Source organism: Antennarius striatus, chromosome 1, assembly GCF_040054535.1.
Source record: "Antennarius striatus isolate MH-2024 chromosome 1, ASM4005453v1, whole genome shotgun sequence".
Classification (NCBI taxonomy): Eukaryota; Metazoa; Chordata; class Actinopteri; order Lophiiformes; family Antennariidae; genus Antennarius; species Antennarius striatus.
The window spans coordinates 26,200,478-26,215,253 of record NC_090776.1 but is presented as its reverse complement, the minus strand read 5'-3'; positions in this window follow the sequence as shown (position 1 = coordinate 26,215,253).

Here is a 14,776-nt window from a genome sequence, read left to right as displayed (position 1 = left end):
TCAAGACAACTAAGCTAAATAATTCTTGCCCACTGTTAATTTTTTTTGTTAAAATTCACAATTGATTTCTGCGTTTGTTGCGCTGTAAATTGCCTTTTTGAGAGTTTTTTTTTAATAGTACATTTAAAAAAAACGCTCTACTGTTTCTGTCTAATTTAGCGATTCTTTGACTATTATTATTATTACTATTATTATCATTATTATTATTATTATTATTATTATTATTATTATTATTATTATTATTATTATTATTATTATTATTATTATCATTATTATCATTATTATTAAAATAATAAGCTATTTTTAATATATATGATAACGGAATTAATACAATTTCACACTGGAAAACTGATAATCTACAATTCTGTTTACTTTTTATAATTACAGTAGTGTTAGCGGATTAGTAGAAGCTTCCTCTGTAATTGTATATTAAACATAAAATGTGTGTAAATATTTGTTTCTGCAAGAGTACTGTAAAATATGTTTTTTTTTTCTGTGTTTTTCATAAATATGTCAGAAGCACAAATATACAGGAGAAAATTCATGCATTGTCTCTGTGTGAGTAGTCCCAGCACTAAGCATGGTCTCCATCTCTTATCCTCGCTTTAGTATCGATTGAGCTGTGCAGTATTACAAAAACACTTGAATCTCAGGTGGCAGGAATGTGTACAATTGATCTTTTCCACTGTGGCTCCCAGCAGTGGCTTTTTGCTGCACAACACAGCACCACAGGAGAACCTGTGTGAACACACTGCAACACAATCACTACAGACTAGTGGGGCTGTCCCAGGCTGCACTGTTCACTGACACAATTTACTGTAGTGCTCCAAGTCTACTCCAATGCTCTGCAGCTTTACTGACAATTTGGTTTCCGGTTACTGACATGATGTCCTTTATATCATAAACACACACCGGAGAGGGCGGCTCAACTGTGCATCTTCACAGATTCTCATAAATTGACCTCAAGATATTTCTGATTTATTCTTTACTTTTTTTTTCTCTGTTGTGTTTTTATTGAACTGCTGGATATTCTCTCACATCGAAGCTAAATGGCTTGGTGGCTTTTTGCTTCACTGTCTGGAGAGGATGGAAACAATCAGCAAAGAAACATTACCCTTTTTAGCTGTAAGCCACTTCTGTCCACTTACAGTAAATTTGATCATTCATTAACGGATTGGCCTAAAGTAAAGCCTGTGTGTTCAGCTGCCATACTGTCAATAGAATAATTTCCTTTTATTATAATTGAAATTCTTTTTCACAAAAAGTCATATTTTCCTGACTTTTCAATTAAAATATTTTAATGAATGAATATCACGAAATGACAGTATCTTAAATTTAAAGTTGTTTAATTTTGATGACGTGGCAGCCAAAAAGAACGTTACTGAGAATAAAAACAGTTCAGCAACTAATAGTTTAGATGGGTCATGTGGGTGTGTGGGTGTGTGTGCTCATTCATTTAGAAACAAAAAGAAACACAAAGAAAATGAAGGGGAAAAAAATAAGTCATCATATTTTACTAAATAATCAAGAAATCAAATCAAGGAGATTTAATTAAGAAAAAACCTGACTTAATTTTTTTTTTTTTTTTGACCTTCCATTTTGCAGGTCAGAAATGAAACTGCAAAGGAGATCATCCTGAGAAATCGGAGTCCCCTCCCATATCATCTGCCTTGCTGTCAGCCCTCCTGAGTCGATACAAACCGTAGCCTGGGGCCTCGCCTGGACTCCCCACCGAGGTTCTGGCCCACTGCTGGGAGATCAAAGACCCATGGAGAATAATGGTGAGACTCATTTAGCCGGCCGCGGTTCACTTTCCTCCAGATGCCCAGTCAAATCTGCCCACACTGTCAATCATGATCAGGTTGAAGGACCAGCATGAAGACCTAAGGCCAAGATAAACATACAAGAACATACTTCTCTGGTGCTGTTACACATATTCATGCAGACCATAATGACTTCATAAAGCATTATTTTGATAAGATTCACTCAAATTAGATTTCAAAAAAGTAATCTCATCCTTTATATTTTAGGCTCAAATAAATTCCGTTCTAAATATTTACATATGTATACAAAAATGAGTGTTCATCTGTTTTTGTTAATGAATTGTTACTCTTGTGTGACCTTTAATAATTGTAAAATGGACTATGGTCGTATTTTAGTGAAAAAAGCACGTTTATTGTTTCTATACTTTAAACACAAGCCTTTTTCTAATTTACGTTCTCATCTTCCTCCAGTCACTTCATGCTGTTTTTATCTTCCTGTGGTTCTCATTGTGCTTCCTGTGGAAAATGGAGCCAGTCTGCTGCGTGTACACAGCTGGTCGGTGGACAAGACTTCCAGATTGTAAGTACAAACACGAAGTAGGATTTTTCAGGTCTGTGCACTCTCATAGTTATCACAGACGAGTAATCAAAGTCTTTTAGGAAATATCCATCCTGCCTGAACCGAACACTTTTTTTTCTTCATTCTGCTTCTGTTTGTTCTTCATTGAAGTGGTGCTTTGGTCTTATGAGGGTTTGGAGATTGTCTTTGCATGGTTTATTTTTATGGCATAGCAATCTGGAGACTATCCAAATGTCAAGGTCATTTATCTTGCAGTTCATCCACTCCTTGGCTTTTTTTTTTGTCGTGAAAAAGAGAGGCACAGGCCCATATTGCATTTCATGACCTATTGTGTCAAATGAGTACCCAGACAAACAGGTGGGAGCTCTGATGTGAGTTCCTGGTGGACTAGACTCACCCAACTTGAGTCTCACTGGGTCATTCTTTAATAAGGCACTCAAGCTTGCAGAATGACCACAGTGCTCTGTTTCCCCCATCGTTAGATGGGAACTTTCAGGCATGCTAATGCACATACAGTGAGAGCTTGTCTCACGAACAGTGCTCCGGCTATCTGTGTCTTCTGGTTTATCATCGCCACTGAAATTGCAAGGCTGTTTTACTGGTCTTTTAAAAGAAGAGGGGCATTTAGACCATTGTGATGCTAATTCTTTCAAATTTGATGTCTAGGTTTTGTTCTTACAGGTCAGGATAAGTTTATGAGACTGGTTCTTTTGACAGAGTCCAAGCACCTTTTTGTAATCTCAGAAAAGTCTGCATTCAAAGGCTGCCCTCATTGCCCCTGAGTGCAATGTTAAATTAATGTGCATTTCCATTTTAAGATGAATCACATGTTTCTCTGTTTTGTACAGTAGAAAGGAGACAGATCGTCTTTCTTTGGTTTTAAAGAACAGCTTTGAGATTAAGTAGGCTGATTGTGGTCCTTTCACCATCAGAATTACAGCTGGTAACCCTAGCCTGGCCTGTCTGCTCTGAGGCTGAGACACACACGGAGTTGAGGACACTCTCTGTTAATGTCATCTCACAGATTCAATTTCCTCGTCACAATTCGTACCTCGAGTCCCACAACCTCTGACACATATTCAGATTCTTTCTCACAGTGTCAACGCATACTAGTGAGATGAAAAGATATTCTGTGGCCACAGAGATATTGATAGTGTCAAGACGGGATGTCAGAGCGAAGCCCTTCAGCTGCTCGTCAGGTGCCTTTGGTTCCATAGGTGCTTCAGAGAGGTGTCTTGAGTTTATTGAATTTGTCATTTTTGGCCTGAGAGTGCAAAGGGCACCTGTGTGCTGCCGCAAGCCCCAGCGCCACAGCCACCACCCACATCACACGATGACAGCTGATCTGTAGGGACAACCCTGAAGCTGTTGATTTTTTTTTTTTAATGCAGTCCATCAGACTCAGCGTACATTATTCATCAGGAAAACATCTGAAAGGATATTTGCTTTGTCAATTTTTTCTCATAAAAGCCTCCTCAGGCACACACAAGTCACCCTTGGTTATAGCTAGAAAACGCAGCTGCTTCAGAGGCAGGTTCAGGCTTCTGTGTGGTTCCTGGCCACCCACATCAGATCAAAGTAGTGGTCTGCTGCAGTGTCTGAATATTCAATGCTATTATTGGAATGTCATAGGTTCCCCTAATCTAGGGGTGTCAAAGTCAAATACACGCAGGGCCAAAAAAACACATTTGCTACAAGCAGAGACCAGACAATGTTTATTAAAACGTATTAAAATGAACATAGCCTATTGAACCAAGAGCTAACACAGTGTGTATTATTTAATGATTAATTAAAATAAAGCAATATTTTTTATTGCTCTGTTCATAACTTTAAGGGGAAATCTTTTCAACAGGCAAACAGCAAAAAGTAAATGTTCTTCAAAAACAAAGTATGTTCCTAAATATCAACATAAATTCATAAATGGCATTGCATGCATTATAAAGTGAAAATACATTACATGCAAGAAATTAAGAAATTAAAAAAAAATAATGTGCTGCTCTACAGTCCTATCAATCACTGCTTTCAAATCGTAAAATAAAAAAAAATCAAATCAGTTGTATCCTTTCTCATGGCTATCTGCAATTTTCCCTGACTCCATTCAACTGAAATAAATATCAATAAATAAAATAAAATACAAATATCTATGGCACACAGACAAAACAGTACTTCCTTCAAAGAGACGTCACGTCTTGTAGAAACAAATGTAAAAATTCAACTGAATTTAAAACTGAAAATACGTTACTGATGTGTGATGCTCACTTGTCTGAGGCTGACCCTGATATTTGATGGTGTCGCATCTTTCGTACAAATTCATAAATGTTGGGAGTCAGGCTCTGAGCTGAGGTAATCCTCAGGAATGAGCGAATGTGTTTATCAGTCAGACGGCTCCTGTGTGATGTTTTGTTCAGATTCATCAGAGAGAACGATTGTTCACACAGGGCTGTGCTACAAAACATAAAGAGCGTCCGAGCAGTTTGGACGCGCAGCTGGGACATTGTGTCTGGGATGAAATGCGCAAACTCAGCAGAAGACGCACAGGTTTACCTTTTACCTCTCAGAACATACACTGACTCCCCCCTGGCTTGAATCCACCTGCTATCAGCGTCCACCTTCCTTTATCCATTTTTGAGGAGCGCAGTAGCTAAATTCAACCTCCACTCTGACTGCTGATAAACATCCATTGATCTATTGTCATGACCACTTCATCCGGGTCACGGGAAGCTGAAGCCTATGCCAGCTGGCTTAGAGGGTGATGCAGGGGGAACTCCGGGCCAGTGCACCGCAAAGCCACACAGAGACACAGACAACCAAGCACACACTCATTCCTACGGTTGATTTAGGACCGGTCAGTTAACCTGAAGCACATGTTTTTTGGAGGTAGCAGGAAGTCGGACAACCCGGAGACAACCCACGCAGACACGGGGAGAACATGCAAACTCCACACGGAGCGGGACGCAAACCCAGAACCGCATTGCTGCGCGGCAACAGCGCTACCCACTGCTCCGCCCTGCTGATCAACATTGAAAACCAAAGCCCGCTTGCTGCGCTGCAGTGACTACCGCTACCGTTGCATTGTGGGGAATGCAGTTTTGGTGGGTGCAAAACACCAGCGGGCCGATGTGGCCTGCGGGCCGGTTCTAATAGTAATTAAAAATTATCCGGAAGGCCATAAATAATTCTTGGTGGAGACTATAACGGACATGTTAATAATTCACCATGGGCCAGATCTCGCTCTAATCAGTCTCTGACTGTGAGAAAATGAAGAGGGACTGATAGACATTTTGCTCTGATCCTCTGTCCTCCATGGAATATAAGACTGCTGCAGCCCACAGTGTATCTAACTGGTCAAGATCACCGATCTGCCACCCACCCCTTTATAAAACACTCACGTCTTTAGTCAAGGTTGATTTTCTCACTGGACATCTTTTTCTAGGCAAGAGGAAAATGGTTTCCTCTGTGAAATGTGTAATCAAACATAAGATAAGAAATGCATTAGGTCATGGCAGTTCCCACAATGTGCTGTTTGATATGGAGATGTGTGTGTGTGTGTGTGTGTGTGTGTGTGTGTGTGTGTGTGTGTGTGTGTGTGTGTGTGTGTGTGTGTGTGTGTGTGTGTGTGTGTGTGTGTGTGTGTGTGTGTGTGTGTGTGTACATGTCTTTGTGTGTGTCTGTATAACTGTATAACATGGCTGAGGCACAAGAGCAAGATATTTTGACTCATGTGGATTGAAGCATTCACTTAATAGTCTTTTATGGTTTGATGATTTCTTACATGCATGTTTTATACATGCGTGTGTGTGTGTGTGTGTGTGTGTGTGTGTATGTGTGTGTGTGTGTGTGCGCACATGTGTGTGAGGGGGAGGGAACTTTTGTGAATACTGTACCTGCCTCATGCTCAGTTAAGCCTATGCCACCTGTGATTAATAAGAAATATCCCAGATCTAACAGGTTAATTCTTTGATCAATCAACCGACAGAGAAGCCTCCAAATGGCCTAGTTTATTTTTAACCATACCATCACAAGCACCAAGGTTTTACACAGCCAGAAGTCACTCATAGTGATAGCTTTTAGCTAATGTTTATCATAGGTGAGAATATTTTAGAGCAGGTCTCTTTGTTGGATTTCCTATGTGGGAAAATGTAATAAGGTTCTTTCCACCATTGAGAACAATGTCACAAAATTGAAGAGCAGAATGACGGTCTAAAATATCGCAGCAAATTATGATGCGAAGCTCAAGTTCATATATTTTTTAACAATGAAAGTGGCAATATTTTGTTTCCTTTTCTCCTGTGTTGTCAATATTTGCAATACAGGGTGTTTCCTTTCCACTGCTACTTCTTGCCTGAAGCACGTGTGCTATGAAATCAACACCGCACTCAGCATTAATGCTCTCTGAGGCTTGGCCGGTTTACTAAATAATCGATCCAAATAAAAGCAGGAGATAAAATTGACTGACCCTCATATACTTAATTATTGCAGCTGTTTGACCAAATAGCATTTTTCAGGATGCTGCGTGTCACAGGCCATCAATATTCCTTTAATCGCTGTTAGTTATTGCCCCACTTTGTTACTGCTGTGGATGGCCAGTCTCCAGTGGTCAGTTTGGCCCAGGGCAGAAAGAGAATGAGATGCTAAATGGTTGCGCAAACAATTTGATTATACTCTTTAATTCCCGTCATATGGATCTGCCAGGCCTGCTGATGCACTTTTTTCTGCAAAGGCTGTACAGAAGAGTGCTGACCTGCCCAGCTCACACCCCTGGCCTTGAAGGAGTTGGGTTTTTTTCCTCCATGGCCTCAGGATCAATAATGTCTGCTCCCTTGGTATGGGCCAACGTCTGGCAGGTTTCACCTTTTACCAATAACCTTTCAGGTCTTGCATGATATAGCACTGTTCAACATTCACTCCATGTTCAAATGTTGAAAGCTTTACCATATTGTGTTTGTGGCCCACAGTCCTATAGCTAATCCAAGGTGTTGTAATACAAGGAGAGTTGAGGGGTAATTCTCCCCATGGAAACAGACCCACCTCAGCCAAGTAAAAAACCAGGAAAAAAAAAAAAAAAGCAGGGCATGCTCTCAGACCATGTTGCCAAGTTCCCAAAATTAACATTTCAATTCAAAACCAATAATAACGCATTGTGTCTGGCATGAATGAGCGCTGCTGCAAAGGGAAGGTGATACCTCCTATTCCTGTGTCAATGAAAAAGCTCCTTCATCTTCTGCTGAAGGGCCCACACAGTCTGAGGTCATCCAGTCAGCCTTGGTTACACTGCACAGGCATGCCTGGGTGGACGGCTCAAGCTTCCCGGTGCCTTTACAAAGGCCAGGAACTACAAACGCGTGCGCACACACACACACACACACACACACACACACACACACACACACACACACAAACACACACACACATACACACACACACACACACACACACACACACACACACACACACACACACACACACACACACACACACACACACACACACACACACACACACACACACACACACACAGAAATAGCAGACTCATGTCATGTTCTGCATGTGGTTGATTGCTTTCAAGTTTTGCCAAGGACTACTGAGGATTTTGACCATTCCAGCCTCAATAGATATTACAAGGGTACATAATTTCCACTTTAGTTTTGCAGTTCCTTCCACTGGAACGGCTGCAGTCACACAGTGTCTGTAAGGCAGGAAACATGTTTTGTATTTTTGTGCACATATTTGTCACTATTCATGTCAAACCATCTGCTCATTGACAATAGATCTCAGACATGAAGCAACAGCCCATTGATGAATGTGTTGTAGTTTTTTTTAAGTCTCTTCTCTCAATCACCTTTGTTTATATTGAAATAACCAATGGCGGCCTGGGATTATACAAGTGTGTGCCTTTATATAGCGTGCCCGTGTTCCCCGAGTACAGAAGGTATGACGTATCACACAGCATCACTCGTGATATTTTAATCATGCATAAAGCGGTGTTTTATATATAACAAACTAAGATATGAGAAATCATCATACACACTTTATATTATCCTTTACATCAACCAGTTGGGTGAGGATATTTTGGGCCTCACATTTACACGTTCTCCTTTCATTTTATTCTTCTTGGAGATGGCTACTAGCTGCTGCTTGCTTCAACAAGTCAGACCTGCTTCCTGTCGTAATGCTCCACTGGAATAATCTGTCAAAACAGATGTTTTTTCTGCTCTGTTACTAACTACCTCCATCACCAAGTCAATCAATCAATCAATCAATCAACTTTTATTTATATAGCGCCTAATCACATCTGAAGACATTTCAAAGCGCTTTACAGATAGAAAGCCAACAATGTGGTCCAGAGCAAGCATAAGCGATAGTAGCAGGGAAAAACTCCCTCATTGAGGAAGAAACTCCGGGCAGGACCCAGGCTCTGGAGGGCGGTCATCCGCCTTGACCTGTTGGTTGGGAAATAGAAATACACTGCGGAAAGAGATAGGTTAAGTCAAAGAGAGAGAGAGAGAGAGAGAGAGAGAGAGAGAGAGAGAGAGAGAGAGAGAGAGAGAGTGGCAGATAGGCCAGTTTTAATGTCCATAGTGCGCTGTTGCTGAATTGGGGGAGGGATTTCCAGGCCTTTGGGTATCCTGTCTTCCATCCACGTTCTCCACCTGTGGAACAGAGGCACAAAGACAGTGGTAGTATTGTGCAGACAGAGAGTGTGATTTGACAGTAGTTGTAATAAATTCTAGGAGTAGTAATAAATTCTAAGAGCATAGAAACATAAAGAAAGCCAACGTGTCCAACGTGCAACAACACGTTGAGTCCAAATTGTTGAGTCCAACAACATGTTGAGCCCAAGTCCAACATGCAACAACAGTGAACCCCCCAACTACAAGTTTGTGGTGTTTAAACAGCAAAGGGAGACACAGTATAGGGGCAGCAGTCCCAATTGAACAAGAAGTTCATGATTGGTTTGTAACATTTGGGCATCTCGGTTATCTGAATGGCTTTGCCAAGAAGGTGCCTGAACCAAGCTCCGCTATGAGCATCCCTTCATAAAGAGCAGTGTGGCTTTTTCTACTGAGACCAAATGAGTGAAACAGTTTATGCTAGCTGTCAGCTCCAGGTGATGCAAATGATGTTATCCTGAGCCAATCCTTACACTGCACTCTCTTGTCTGAGAGGGTTAACTTTATTTAGCAGACATTTCACTTCTCTGTGATGGTGTCAATAGTTAATGCTAATGTGAAAGACATTCATATATCATGTGGTGCATTTTACCTTTTGTTTGAATGCAAAGTGAATTTTTTGTTCTGTGATGTTTTACCAAGAACGTGTTATTCCTCATTGCATATTAGTATGCACACACAGCCTATATCATACATTTATGACACAAAGCTCTTTGCTGTGTGATGTCTTGAAGTGAGGCCAAAGCAGCATCTTTTGGCTTGTTGCAATGACATCAGCACTCCTTGCAAAGAGGCCAGTGCCACTAATAAGGCACTGCTGGGATTGCTGCCCACTTAGGTTGTCAATGAGTCTGTCTTGATCTAAGGATTAGACCAGTCATTCCAATTACAGCCTGGTGCCTTAAGGTTTGTCAAGCATTGACACAGATGCCTGTCAATGACCCCGGTGCATGTCCCAGGACCCCACTGAGTGACAGGTGCCAGCGCACCAAGAGATGATGACAGACTGTGAGTATGTGCAGTATGGATCGTGTTTGTATACTGTACCCATCTGTATGAGTATATTCTATTATTCATTAAATTCTATTATTTATTTTTTAACATTCTATTGTTATTAGTTTCTCTTCCGTATCATAGCACTCAGCAAAATAAACCTGTCCTAACGTACACTGCATGGCAGCGTCTTAGAATGGGATGTGTCTCATTTCCATTGTCAAGAAATTGAGTGGAAGTCTCTTGAGCAGATGATGAGAAAGACCACTACCACAAAGCAGATGATGCACCAGTCAACTGTGCATATAAAGAACTGTGAATCATGGATGCTCGTATGCTCTGGGATGTTTATAATTTAATGCAATTAAGAAAAAAATAGGTAAACTATCACTTTGTGAACCTTTGACAAACCAGCTTTTGGACTGCAGCAATGCCATTGTAGCACAGATTAAGATAAAAGGAGATCTCCACACCTGTCCTTGTACACCTTGTATAATTTGATCATAAGCTGATGATTCCAGGAATTGATTGACAATCAAATTCTGGAAATATGTTACTGGAAAAATATACATAAATGGAAGGAAGGATTGTTTCTCTCTGTAATGTATTTAATCTGTTATTATAAAACATATTTAACAAACGTTTTTCTTTTTTTTATTATTGTGGCTGATGGCTCCTAAACCAAAATCTAATATTTACTCTCAATCTATTATTTTCTGTTAGCATGTAGGGTAGACTTTCTGAAAGTATGGCACTACCTGGTTTCATCTGGATTATCCATTCAAAAGATGTGGAAAAATAAATTAACTATACCAAAAAACAACCACAGAGCCTCACTCAGTAACTTGGCTGAAGTCCTAAATTGGTCATCTCTGCCCCCCATACACACACACACACACACACACACACACACACACACACACACACACACACACACACACACACACACACACACACACACACACACACACACACACACACACACACACACACACACACACACACACACACACACACAAGCTTTCTGTAGCGACTTTACACCCACAGAGGTGGGTCATGTGAGACAGACTGCTCTGTTTGATACTTATTATTCACCACCTGGTGTTATTTACATGCCATTAAAAGATAAATGGGTTCTGCTCTCACTGACTCTGATGCTGACCTGTCTGACAAGATAAAATAATAAAAATAAATAAATAAATAAATAAAATCATCCTTGTATACTAAAATAAAAGTGTGCCGCATCCTGTTTACCAGTCCGATATAGCCTTTTTGCTTTGTTCCTAATTTTCATAGCAGTCCTTCCCTCCACTTTTGCCGGGTGTAATATTATCTGAGAGCAATGTTAGCAGGCTGTAATTAAATATGAATGGAGCGCTGTTGGTTGCCTGGTTTGTTTGGTTGAGTGCTGGCCTGGGGAGGAAAGCTCATCAAATCAGTTGTCTTGGCGTCATTCTACACCCCTATAACATCCATGACATGGAATCTCGGTTGTCCCGTGTATAAACGGGCTGGGAATCACCTGTATTTAGGGTTAATGGATTCGAAATAACTCACCAGCTTGCTCTTTAATGAACATTGGATTGATGAAAAAAAAGCCTCCCCCCGCCCCATTCTCTCTTGTCCTCACACTGGAAGAAAAACATTTTTAAATTGCATGCTGGCAGAGATAATTCACTTATTCTGTGTAATTGGATGCTGACCAGGGTTAATATGTAGGGTGTCATTAAATGGAAATGTAGTGTTGTAAATGGGGACAGTATGATACTGGGAGTCTTTTCTATAGCGCTGCCCCTATGGAGCTGATTGTGAGCTCCTTCTTCTCATTGACAGGAACCTTCTTTATTTGAGGCAACTCAAGCATGAATTCTGCAAGGGAAAGATTGGGGACAGTTATATTCACTTCTAGTTGTTGCCCAGTTGAATGAATTGACCTTTAAGATAAAGAGAGTCTGTTGAGCAAGTCAGGTGAAGAAAAGGCAGCTCAAATAGGGCAGATGTGGTGAATGGAACATTTTAAATTCGACAGTGAAGAAGAACTGCTCGACTATGGATAGTTAGGAGACTGTTGTTTGCTGGTAACCCTGCTCTGCCGCTGCAACAATGCCTGATGGGAGGAAGTGCTCGCTGTGGATGCTATCTTTTTTATTCAGACAAGATCAAGGGAATTATTTTTTTCTATTTTATTTTTAGTATAACTGCCAAGGAAAAATCCTGTCATCCTCCAGTAAATGATTTTGGTTAAGGGAACGCAGCAGTGAAATAATGCAGGGTAATCTAGAGACTGGTTAATTAAGTCGCTGCCTCAACCTCCATGGGAAAGGCCTGTAATTAGGCTTCCAAAAGCAAAGGTATTTTCTACAGAAGGGTCCCTTTGAATTCCTCCTGACTTCTAACTAAATGCAGAGCCTATATGGCTTCAGGAGAGGTCATCAACATGCATTCTCTCAGCGACAGCAACACTACCAAACTCAACCAGTGGTTAAGCATGTCCTAAAGAAGAACCAATAAAAGCCAAAGCATGTGGAAGTGCTGTAAGTAATAAAAATAACCAACTAAACCCTTTTGGTTGGTAGTCTGATGTCAGATGGGCTGTGCCACAACTCACCAGCTTTGCCACCTACAAAGAGGGCAGACTCTGAGCTGCCTTGGTACTTTTGGTGAGGAAGTTAATCATATACCTCAGAGTAGAGCAACACAAGAAAAGCAGTGTTTGTAAACCTGCCCCCACGACTCTGCCCATAATTGGCTCTACAAGTGACTGCCTCGGCTTCCTGTCAGCATTATATCTGTGTTCACACCAGCCCAGCTGGTAAGACATTTGTTCTTTGGAAACATGGCTGCTGTTTTGATCTTTGGACTGTGAAAGCAAAGCAGCTTTAACAATGGTAGTAATGTGGGGAGGATTTTCCAGGCTGTGGAAGAAGCCAGAAAAAATGTCCTGCTGCCTTAGAGCGTTGATCTGCACTTTGGTAATGCTGTAGGTGCTTACTTTGCCTTTTTGTTACATTTGTTTTATGATGTTTAATAATTTATTGTTGTTTATTCGAATGAATTCTGTGAAACACAATACATCAAACGCAGACACATTTTTTGTTCTGCCTGTGAGAAATGCTCTAATTTCTAAAAGGAAAAAAAAAAACTCCAACAGTGAAATTTTTCTTAACTGTAGTAAATATTGAAATTAGAACATTTCACATGTGATCTATTGTGTACTATCATTATTAAGTGTATTAATACAAATGGATATATGGCATTTGAATATTTTAGCAAAGAACAATATCTTCCTCTTAGTTCTTGCAGTTTAAAGTAGTAATAATTGTGACATATTTTCCTACGTCAGTCATCCTTTACTTTTGCAAATGATTCATTTACATAAACATGTCTTATTCAGTTTGTTTTGAGTCATTTTTAATACTGCATCTGACTTTGTATCATCTTTTGAAGCAAATGTATATTTTATTTTTTTAAATGAGCAGCATAAAGACACTGAAAAGGGCCAGACACATTTGATGACGTACAGATTATTATTAGGTGGCAACAGGGTTGGAAATTTATTTTGAAGCCAACACATGGCAAGGATCTGAGATTAAAATGGGAAATGTTAAAATTCTGCTGGTGACACCTCGATGTGTGGAGGGATGTAACTTCCTCTGCAGCTGTCAAGAAACACTTCCCAAGCTGCTGCTGCTGCACTCATATCTGCACCTCCACTCTGCTAATAGATCACACAATGAACATTGAAGAATGGAAAATAGCTGGAATGTGCTCATAATTAATCACAGTAGTCCTAAACCTAGAGTTAATAATAAATGTATAATTGTGAACAGTTGTATGATATGGATGTACCTTTTCAGATTTCAAAGCCAGTTTCAATTTAGTTTGTTGCCTTTGGCTTGGGAAAGACTTACATAAAGAAATGCTCACGTGATGGATGATGGATGCATTTGCTCTGATTGTTGATTAATACAGGATGTTCTATGCTTTGAATGTTACATCGTTAGTGTTGTTCTTTTGAAGGATGCATAGCTATGCCGACAGAGATCTTAGCCAGGTACCAGGAGGAAGAGCTCAAGCTGCAGCCACTTGACCACATGTGTTCATAACAGTTGCCCTTGTGTAACAAAGAACCACTCCTCTTCACTTCTCACCGGACACATAACTGTATATAACTTTCTTTGGCTGGCTCTCCCATTAAGTGGAGGCTTTTTTTTGGTTTTGTTTTTGGGTAAAATCAGAAACTGATGAACTTCCTGCCCAAAAAATGTAATTGTGGCAGTTTCATTTTGTACAGAAACAGTTCTCTGCCCTTTTTAAGACTTTATTCAAAAGCATCTACATGGCGATTGTAACCCTAGTTTTCCTTCCTCTGGTCCTGTCAGGTTTTGAGGGAGTTTGTCGGAAAACTCGGCAGATAATGAAAGACTTTCTGATTGATATAGTTCATATGTTATTGATACATTTTTCTGTTTTGTAACATTTGCTGTTAAATTTGATCTCTATTTTTTAAAAAACGTCTGTCCGCCACATGTGTCAGTATTTTCAGTATTTTTAACAAGCCTCTCCTCCATTTCCTATTGTTCTACTTTCCTCCTTTATTAAAAAAGGGAATTGAGCACAAACAATACTTTGAAGTCAGAGAAAGAAACCTCAGTCATAAATAGCAGCGGGGGTGAAGGTAAATATTGACTGTGTGACTCCATACTGATGTCTCCTGTGACGGTAGGCCTTACGCTTCTCCTCCACCAGTGTGTGGTCGTAATTGAATT